Source organism: Dasypus novemcinctus, chromosome 14 (assembly GCF_030445035.2).
Source record: "Dasypus novemcinctus isolate mDasNov1 chromosome 14, mDasNov1.1.hap2, whole genome shotgun sequence".
In the NCBI taxonomy this organism is placed as follows: Eukaryota; Metazoa; Chordata; class Mammalia; order Cingulata; family Dasypodidae; genus Dasypus; species Dasypus novemcinctus.
In genome coordinates, this window is record NC_080686.1 from 36,653,219 (window position 1) to 36,663,611 (window position 10,393).

Genomic DNA, 10,393 nt, shown 5'->3' on the forward strand with positions numbered 1-10,393 from the left:
TGGCATTAGCTATGTCACTGCTGTGTGTCTTTAGGCAACTCATTAGCTTTCTGGGCCTTAGTTTCCTTGACTGTAAAATCAGGATAGTAACAGCCCCTGTATCACAGGTTTATTTTGGGGGAATAAAAGAGTTAATATTTATAAAGCACTTAGAACCCTGATACTCAAGTGTGGTCTTCAGACCAGGATCATCAGCATCATCTGGCAGCTTGTTAGAAATGTAGAATCTCAAGCCCGATCCAGACCTACTGAGTGGGAATCTGCCTTTTAGCAGGATCCCTTGGTGCTTCCCATGCATATCAATGTTTGAGAAACACTGACTTCAGCAGTGCCTGGCCCATATCAAGTGCTACAGACTGTTGGTTGAATTTTGGAGTAGTTCTGATTTTTCATCATCTAGATTTCTAAAACGTTTCTTCTCTGTGTCAGGCAAGCTTTTGGGGGTGGGGGGAGGGCGGTGTCTCACACAAATCACCCCAGGTCTCTGGGCTTCAACTTCCTTGTCTGGGAAGTGAGAGTTGGAAATGAATAATTGCTGAACTATCTCCCATCTCTGGGCTTTCAGGAGCCAATGCTACTCATCATTTCACATTTTACTTGAGCAGGGAGTTAAAAAGACTAGGATTTTTTTTTGAAACCGGATAAGAATAAGGCCTTGGAAAATGTTATGCCTTGCGGTACAGGCGAACCATGCGAAAATTGCCCGACTGTTTTATTTTTTCATCTCACAGGTACATCTTACTCTGTTTTAGTGTCTCTTTGATGGTGCTCTCCCTAAGAACCAGAAGGATTCTGGTGCTCTTGGGGGAAGTTGCTCTACTCGATCATTAGCTCTGTGAGAATAAAAAAAATGATGGCCCTTAAGAATGGTCACTCCTCCAGTGCTATAAGTGCTTCATGAGCTACGTAGCAGAGAGAATAAGAAATTCTAGGAGATGAATCTTCTCAAATGCAGTTGGTAATCACAGGCATTTGATGGGAAGGGCTCCTACATAATAGCCCTGATTTTATAGACCGGGAAACTGAAAGGATGGTGCTTCCCATCCTTTTTATTAAAATTAAAAACATTTTAATAAGCACTGCCAATATTTTCATTTCCCTACCGTCCACAGAACAGAGGTTAAATTCCTTGGCTTAATTAGGATATAGGACCCATCTTGATTTGGTCCCAAATCATTCTTCCAGCTTTATTTCTTACTGCTCCCCGTGGGCATGCTGTTCTCTTATGTGTTCAGTACCTTCTGCTTCCGTACCTTTGCGTGTGAATCCTCTTAGAATCCTGCCCGCTGCTGATGTCAGACTCTTAGCCTGTTTTCAAGGCTCTGTTCTTCTGGGAAGGACCTGTGTAGTGGGTTGAACAGTGTACCCCCCAATGTATACCTCCCCAGAACCTCAGAATGTGAGAGGGTCTATTGCAGGTGGAACTAGCTAAGGATCCTGAGATGAAATAATCCTGGATTCAGGGAGGGCCCTACGTCCAGTGGCGGGTGTCCTTGGAAGAAGAGGGGAGGACATGGAGGCCCAGGGAAGAGGGCCACATGAAGACGAAGGCAAGGAGTGGAGTGGTGCAGCCACAAGCCCAGGACCGCGAGGAGCCGGGAGAGGCAAGGAAGGATTCTCCCCAGAGCCTTCAGAGGGTGTGTGGCGCTGCTGACACCTTGATTTTGGACTTCTGACCTCTGGAACTGTGAGAGAATAAAGTCCTGGTGTTTTAGGCCACCATGTCTGTGGCACATTGCTACGGCAGTCCTAGACAACTAGTGCACCTTCTCTGATCCTCCCAGGAGGAGGTTCCCATGGGAAGCTGTGCTTCTTCCTTAAACTTTCCACCTTCTAGTACAGCTTATTTTAAGTGTGTCCTGTTTTTTCTTCAAAAGATTGGGAGTCCAGGAGGGAAGAATCTGTGAGTCAGTGAAGCACTCTCCATAGAGCCTTGGTATCGCACTGTTTGTGGTCAGCAGCAGTTTCTTAAATGGGTGAACATTACATGGGGGCCCGTCAAATCTCCTCAAGGCACCAGACTGGGAATTTAAAAATCAGGGGTTGGGGTTAGAGTTTAGATCCAGCTTATTACTGACTGCGATACCTTGGATAAATCACTCACTGAGTCTCAGGGTCAGAATTAGCAAAATGAGCCTAAACTGTCAATGCTGCATTCCCCACGGGGCTGTTAGGAATTTTATATGAGATAAATTATGTGAGAGGTCTCCGTAAGCTGGGAAGCCTCTAAGAGTGTGAGCTGGCTTGACAGCCATCGAGGCCACCTCTTAGGGTCTCCGTCAAAGTCACAGTGACCTCAGATTTCAACCCATATGGGAATTTAGGGATCAAGTTGTGAACTCTCTATTTCACATGGGGAAACTGAGGCCAAAGGAATTTGCATCTTGCCTGTCCAGCTTGACTCAAGAGGACCCATGGTCACAGCCTATACTGGTCCTCCCTGCACCGAGGTGCTGTGTGTCCACAGCAAAGAGCCCTGGGGAGCAAGGAACTGGCAAAGTATCAACCTTTGCAGAGACCTACCAAACCAAGCAGGCCTGAAGGAATGGATAATTAGAACAAGCGCAGGACAATTCCCACAGGCACATGAGGGCTTTAGAAATAATGTTAAACTCATTTGATAAAAATGGTTCTTTGGAGTTCAATGTGAAGAATATGATAAAAATTTTTAGCACTTAGAATTTGGTTTAAGGCAAGAGCACAGTTTCCAGTGACGTTTATTCAGAGCTTTGATTTAGGGTAATATTGTGCCCTAGATTATTTTACAGACAGGGTGTGGAATTTTAAGGCAACTGGATTAGGTAGAGAAGCCCTGGGAAGGCACTGGCAAATCAGCTGCTCTCGATGAAAGAGTAAAACGTCAGAGTATGTCAGTTATGTAATGTAGAGATTGACAACCTCGCTCCTAGACCTAAAACAGTTAAAATGCTGATTCTTGTAGTCCTAGCTGCTTACTTGGTTACAAAGGAGAGGAGGGGAATCTGTTATAAGGCACCATAGATCCATGTCACCTGCTAACTTTAAAATCTCCTTTACCATGTATACGGTTACACAGTCAGTTGCATGGAAGAATGCTTTATCTGCTCAGGAAATAAGAATAGGAACTGTGGGCAGTAATAACACTTTCAGATGGGAGCTTCTTTTCTATTAAAGAAAAACACTTTGTGGAGTGTTTTTGTCACTGTGACAAGGAGTATGTCTCAAATTAAGGTTATGCTTTGCTAGATATATGAAGAGCTACGTCTTTAAATGATTCAACGGGACATTTTCAAGCAACTCAGCACTTGGCAGATTTAATTTTGACGAGCAGGAGCAGGTGGGTGGCTCTGGCTTCTCAACCTTGAAGCGATGACCCCAAATGACTTTGTTCCTCTCTGATAGCTGCGAGATAAAATAAGGGTTAATTAAAGAGCTTGGAAAAGATACATCGGTTGTTCAGGTGAAAATGAGAGGAACGTGTGACAGAAAAATAGGAAAGAAACAGGTGCAGTGAAAGTATGAAATGACGTAAGTCCTGGGAAACATATTGGCAAGAAGTCTCTGGGGTTCCGTGGTAACTTGAGAGAATGGTTTCTGTTTAGAACTGAGAGATTAAACCAAATGAACAGAGGCACGCACAGAAGTGTGCACACTTCCGTGAGTTCTGAGTGGGAGATCTCTTTTCTGTTTTTCTCGCGTTGGGGGAGAGAACTCCAATGCTAAGGGAATAATATGCTTCCATCAGGCTAATGCCTTTTCAGAAACTTGGAGGGCTTTAAATGCTTTCACAGATTGGTAACTTTTCTGAAATTGGTTCAAATTGTAACCATTTTGACACCCCTTCCATTTTCTTTTCTCTAACGATTCTATTTTCTTCATCAGTTCCCCTCCTTCTTCTGCTTCCTCTAATCTCCTGCCCTCCCGGGTCTGGGTAAAGTTTCTGGCACCTGGCTTGTTTGCCAGGAAAAAGACAACTGCTTGTGAAGGAGAAAACCCTTTCCTGCTCACCATGCTGTGGTGAGCTCTTACACAGATAACTGGAAAATAGAGAGCTGTGGGTTTCCTTTGCTCTTGGAAGAAGGAAAATACCCTACCTCGTATCCATCTTTTAAGAATGCGGGCAAGTTTCAGGGTCACATGAGAGATTTTGAAATCTTTGAAATCAATAGTTTGCCTATCCTTTTAAAAAAGTGTTTGGTGTATGCTTAGGAGGCTTGAATCTCTGGGCTGGCCATGTGCCAGCTGGGCCCTGAGCCTCAGCAGAGTTGCAACTCCTATTCTCCAGCTCGTTGGATTTAGCCAGGTCAGCTGGCCGGAGGTGAGGATGGTCAAACACTGCACCAGGGAGCTGAGAGTGCCTGCAGCTGCAAGCAGGAGAATCGCATCCATCAACCATGTGGGATCTAAGCCCCCTCTCAATATAGAGGTGGAGTGGACATCACCATCCTAGGGTCCACAGGAAGGAGTAATAAAATATGGATTAGAATGGATTTACTGGTATTCTACTATAGAACTATTATGACTAGTAATGGAAGAAACTGTAGCATTGATGTGGAGAAAGTAGCCACAGTAGTTGCTGAGGGCAGGGAGAGGGAAGAAGAGATGAGATGTGGGGGCATTTTCGGGACTTGGAGTTGTCCTGAATGATATTGCAGGGACAGATGCTGGACATTATATATCCTGCCATAACCCTCTGAATGACCTGGGGGAGAGTGTAAACTCCATTATAAACTATAATCCATGCAGTGCAGCAGTGCTCCAAAATGTGTTCACCAAATGCAATGAACGTGCTACAATGATGAAAGAGGTTGTTGGTGTGGGGGGAGTGGGTGGGGTGGGGGGTGGGGTATATGGGAACCTCATATTTTTTAATGTAATATTTTTTTGTGATCTATGTATTTTAAAAAAAATACAATAAAAAAAGTGTACTCCTAAAGAGTAATCCAGAAAAAAAAGGTATTTGGTGGGGTAATCCTTTACTTAACATATTGTACTTGTGAGGCTCTGAAGTTGGGGGCAGAGCGTGTTGTATTGCATGGCTCCTTGAGAGGCAACTTGATCATCTGCAATGGGGCAGCTTACAAAAAAGCTGCCTTCAGCGCATGCTAGGAGAATCCAAGAACATTGCAATAGGGTTAGGGTTAGGTGATTTTGTTATTTTGCTTTGGTATAAATATTCTATCAGATTCTCTTATGTCTGAATCTCTCACAGCATTCACAAGAGAAAAGTCTTGTAAACCAGGATAAAGACACATATGTTAAAGTACGTCCACACACACTGGTTTTAAGCAATCACAAATCCTATTAAATGTGTGCTTTTTTCCTCTTCTTTCATAATCTCACCTTCTTCCATCATTATTACCTTAGATATTTCAGTCAGTCTGTTTATACACATGAAATGGAAAGTTACTAGTAATTATATTTATAACATGAATCCCCAAAGGACTTATACATAAAATAATCAGATAATGATTTAAAATTACTTCAGGTCTTTCAACCTTTAAATCCACTTTTATTTTGCTTCTGTGTATATACATACATATAGACACAAATATTATACATAGACTATAATATATACTATATATAGATTATAATATAGAATATATGCCATATGTGGAATATATGATATATGTATTATATATCAATTTTTTTCTAAGCCTGGATCTCTTGGTTAAGGTGGTGTTTGTCGTTTTCACTCTAAAGTTACTCTTTTCCTCTTTGCAATTAATAAACAATTTGTAAGGTGCTTTTAGACTATGTAAAATATCCTGTTTCTCATCAAATACAGAAAATCCACCACTGATAATTTCCTAGCTCCACCATGCCAAGTAATAAATGTAGAAGGAATGATGAAATTAAAAATTAAACTCTGTCTTTATAAAAAAATAATCTGCAACTTCTTTTATACTCTTCTGGAATATATTTTACAGCTAATATAACCTATTTACACTTAACTTCAACAGTAATATAAAGGAGAAATGAAAGGACAGTAATTTATAACAACAGTTATAGGCATCTTAGTGTATAAGTGCTCTGGTGCCTCTGCCCTAGAGGATGCACTGACGCAGTTGGATGCTTGCACCTATCCAAAGACTGGTGTTCTTCTAAGAAGAGGAGAGAATACCGAAGTTCAGGGAAGAAGGCCATGCGAAGATGAAAGCAGAGAGTGGAGTGGTACAGCCACAAGCCAAGGAATGCCTGGGACCACCAGGAACCGGAAGAGGCAGAGAAGGACAGCTACAAATGCAGAGGCGCTGAATGGATGGCTCACATTCAGTCACTGGCGTTATGTAGGTAACACAATTTTCGAGAAAGGTGAACAACTCTTGGTTAAGTTTGGAACAAAATAGTGGAAAATGTTCCCTCAATTTAGCTGGTAGGGGCAATCCTGAATAATTTGCTACACATTAAAATAATGTAAAAATTATTTGAGTTTAAATATAAGACATATTCATAAAAGCTATGTTCAAATAATTTTTTAAAAAGTTTTTCACCTACATGGATGCTGGGCAGAACAAATCAGTCAAAATGGGGAGTAATTCGTTGTAGTGCAGCTTCCTTCCCCCTCTGGGACATTTGGCATCTCTGGGCTGTACCTACTAAATGTCTTTAGCATCCTCAAATCACTGAGACAATAAAAAAAAAAAAGGCAGCACAATATATTGATTTTTTTCTTGGTCTGAGTCATCTTCTAGTTTCTTACCTATTTGCTAAATTTAGACCTCTCTATTGCATCTTCTAGATCTTGGAGGCCTTTCTGTTTGCAGAGGGGTGTAAGGTGTTGATTTAAGGCTTTAGAAGAAGAATGTCAAATAGCATGATCCACCATACTTACCACTTCATGAGGATAAGGAAAAAATTAAAATCTCCTTCTGTTATGACTAGGAAGATGAAGGTTATTTCCTAGGACTCAAACCAATGCTCTATTTTGCACACTCCTCCCTCACCCCCCACATTTGGTGGATGTCTTTATCTTCACTATCAAAGGTTGTGTCCCTTGGTGTTCCTGAATTTAGATGGAAATCTGGAGCAGAAATGCCATCAGCTAACAGGAAAGTCTGGTTTTGAAAGGCTCTCTCACTGCAATGAAATAAGAAGTATTATAAACAAGTGCTTGAGTGACCAGTAATGCAATTGTGGAGAACCAGACTGTTCCTAATCTTGTAAGTAACCAAAAATGTTTTGACAAAGGAGGGCCTGGCTACCTGATTTATTAGTCGGTTATAAACAATAATAATGTGAACTACTCAAAGGAATCTCAAAAAGGGAGAATTGTATTTCGACTAGAGATTTTCACTGATTATTGGCCAGTCATATTACCAAAAACACCTGAATATTTGTCATCATTGGAGTCAATTCTCTCTCTCTCTCTCTCTCTCTCTCTCACACACACACACACACACACACACACTCAGGCATCCCATACCTGTGCTTTCTTTAATGCTTTCATGTTCCAACTTTTCAGGTACGTGAGTCTTTCTTCTAACTGAGCTGACTAAAGGATTTCATTATATTCTTGCTTTAAAATCACACTTAGAAATTTTTTGATCAGCAGCTGAGAGAAACTGTGCTGGGTATCAAGCAAAGATGGGGTCCATTAATTTTGTGACTCTTAGCTCTTTCAGAACAAAGTTCTTTCAGATTGTTTCATGAGTCCTTCCTGACCAGAGAGGCTCTTTCCAGGAGTGTTCTGGGAGTTTTGACCTGTGGCTGCATGACAAATTTCCTTTGGCTTGTGACTACATGGCAAACTGGCATGACAGAACAAAAATGAGCTGATTATTTCAGTTGAATTTGCTGGGAGTTTCATTCACAATCCAGGAGAAGCAAAATGAGCAGAAAACTGGACCGCATCACTGCTCATTATCTCTTTGTTATACCATCTATTCAGCAAGCGTTTACAGAATTCTCTTTATGTTTCATGGGAGGAGATCATGAGAGAGAGTAACTAGGTTCCCAAGGATATAATAGGAGGCACTGAGGTGGTACAAAGTATTCCGGATAAGGAATTAGATGGCCTGGGGTCACCTCTATTGCCACCTCTTACTAGTGAATATCTCTGAACCTCACTCCTCACTCAGGCTCATTAAAATATCAGTTTTCTCCACATAACAGCATTATTGTGGGGCTCTAGTGAAACATGGAGACCTTTATAAGCAAATTCCAAGTATGAGTTTTTTATTCTTCTCCTGAGACATAAAGCATCTTTTCTGAGACCACATAGAAGGGAATTAAGTTTTGGGAGTCTGGGGTACAAGTCTGACAGGCAACCAGATGGTACATCTGCTATTCTCTCAGGGCAGGAGGGAGGACTAGATGTAACGGAACATACCATTTGAATGAGGGTGGAGTGGGCAAGGGAACAAGCTAGCCATCCTATTGTCTCTAACCTCAAAATATCAAAATCGAGCTCATCACATCTTGCCCTTGGCTTTAGGCCACCCATTGCTTCCCAGTCCTCTTTGGCCCTAATACCCCAGCCTTTTGAAGTTAGCAGCATGGAAGGCAACCATGTCCTCCCACATTATGATCCTTGGCTGGACTATCAGGGACAAAAACAGGACCAGAGTGGGCACGGCCCTGACATCTTTTGATTATCTCCCTGTATACTCAGAATTCTATTTACTGAGCCTACCAAGTATGGAGACTATCTAGAAGAGGTTTGCACTTAAATCTAATAATCCAAAGCATGTTGAATCAAATCAAATGGCAAACAGATTCTAGCCTGGGTCCTCCATTTACCTTTTGTGAGGCCTTAGGAAAATGACTTGATCTGTTTGCTCCTGGGTTTCCTAATCTGAAAAAGGGGCCCAATAATAGTTGCCACGACCACCTTACAGGACTATAATTAGAGCTGAGGAAAAGGTGTATGGTGTTTGGTACCATCAACACAAAACAACTTTGAGTTGTCTCACTGTTAGAGAAGGGCAGTTGGAAGGAAGCCAGAATTTAGTGAGCATTTACTAAAAACCCGATTCAATTTTAGGCATTTTATATGTGTAATTGTATTTGGTCTTCAAAACCATCCTGTAAAGGTGATATTATTCATCCCTTTTTTTTTTTTCCCAGAAAGGTTAAATAACTTGCCCAAGATCGTATACTGCAAGCGGCCCTGCTAGAGTTCAGATCAGGTTGTCTCCCAATCTCATGCTTTTCAGCAGAGTCCTGCTGCCTCAGTAGTAAACAAACATATATTTGCACTCTAGGCAGTATCTTGGTGATCTCTTTGCTTGCTATTCAGTCCTAAAACCAAAAAAGCAACCAACCAAACAAAAATCCAATCTACAAAAATCCTATTTGGATCTTAATCCAAACAGGACATCTGAATTTGAGAAAGGGAAGCCCAGGCTGAAAGCACATATCAGAGAGATTCGAAGCACAGGGTTCTCCAAACACCGCACCTAAGTGGGTGTTTAATACGGAGGATTAGGAGAAGAATGCCAACTGAAGGGACTGCCATGAGATTACACAGGGAGCCTAAGTGTCCATCGAGAACCTAGAGCCAACACGCATGCCTTCAGGGGGCGGATGATGCCACAAATCTGGCTGCTGCTAAGCATTTCACGTTATCCTTGTTGGCCAAAGCTAAAACCCACTAGATTTATAGGGAAACTCCTGCTAGGGAATGCAGACAACTCCTAAAGGAATGTGTTAACTGGAAACCGAAGCGTAAGAGCCTCAAAAGTGCCATTTCTAGGGATCTATGAAAAGACTTAAAAATGTGAGTATTTTAGATCTGGGTAGTACGGTGGTTATTTGCTGCCTTATGTTTAGAGGCCCATTTTAAAAACTGGCCCCCTGACTGCAGGAAGACAGAAAAACAATATAACCATTTGGTATGTCTTGTTATAAAACTTAGCTAATGCTTTTTAAAAATAGTTCCAAACTAAATTAGCTCTGGGCACCTGCTAGAGCTTAGTGTGTTTTCAGATAGGCTTGTTTGCTGTCAGCAAAAAAAAACTAAAAAAAAAAAAAAAAACACCAAAAAACAAACCCAACCCAACAAAACCCTCCACCCACATAATATTTTTAAATAAAGCCTGACACTCCTAATGCTTCTCCAAGCCACTTCTCTTTGATCAAATAATTCAAATAAGGGGAAAAAAGACATTCGATGTATCAAAAGAATTGATAAAGTATTTGCCATTAGAGATATTCTCAGAAAGGGTCAGGGGAAGAAGAAAGGAAGGAGATGTTAGGTAAGGTAATGTATTCATCACTTTGTGAAAATTTTTTGGTCCTTTATGTGAATTTGTTTCAACACTGACATTGTAATATAGTTGGAATTCATGGTTTTACTAGATAGATACCTTAAACCACCTCTATTATACTCTTCATCCAAGATGTCTCTGGATAGAGTTTCAAGTGATTTGGACAGTTGTTCATTTAGGCATCAGGAAAGATACAGATGAAT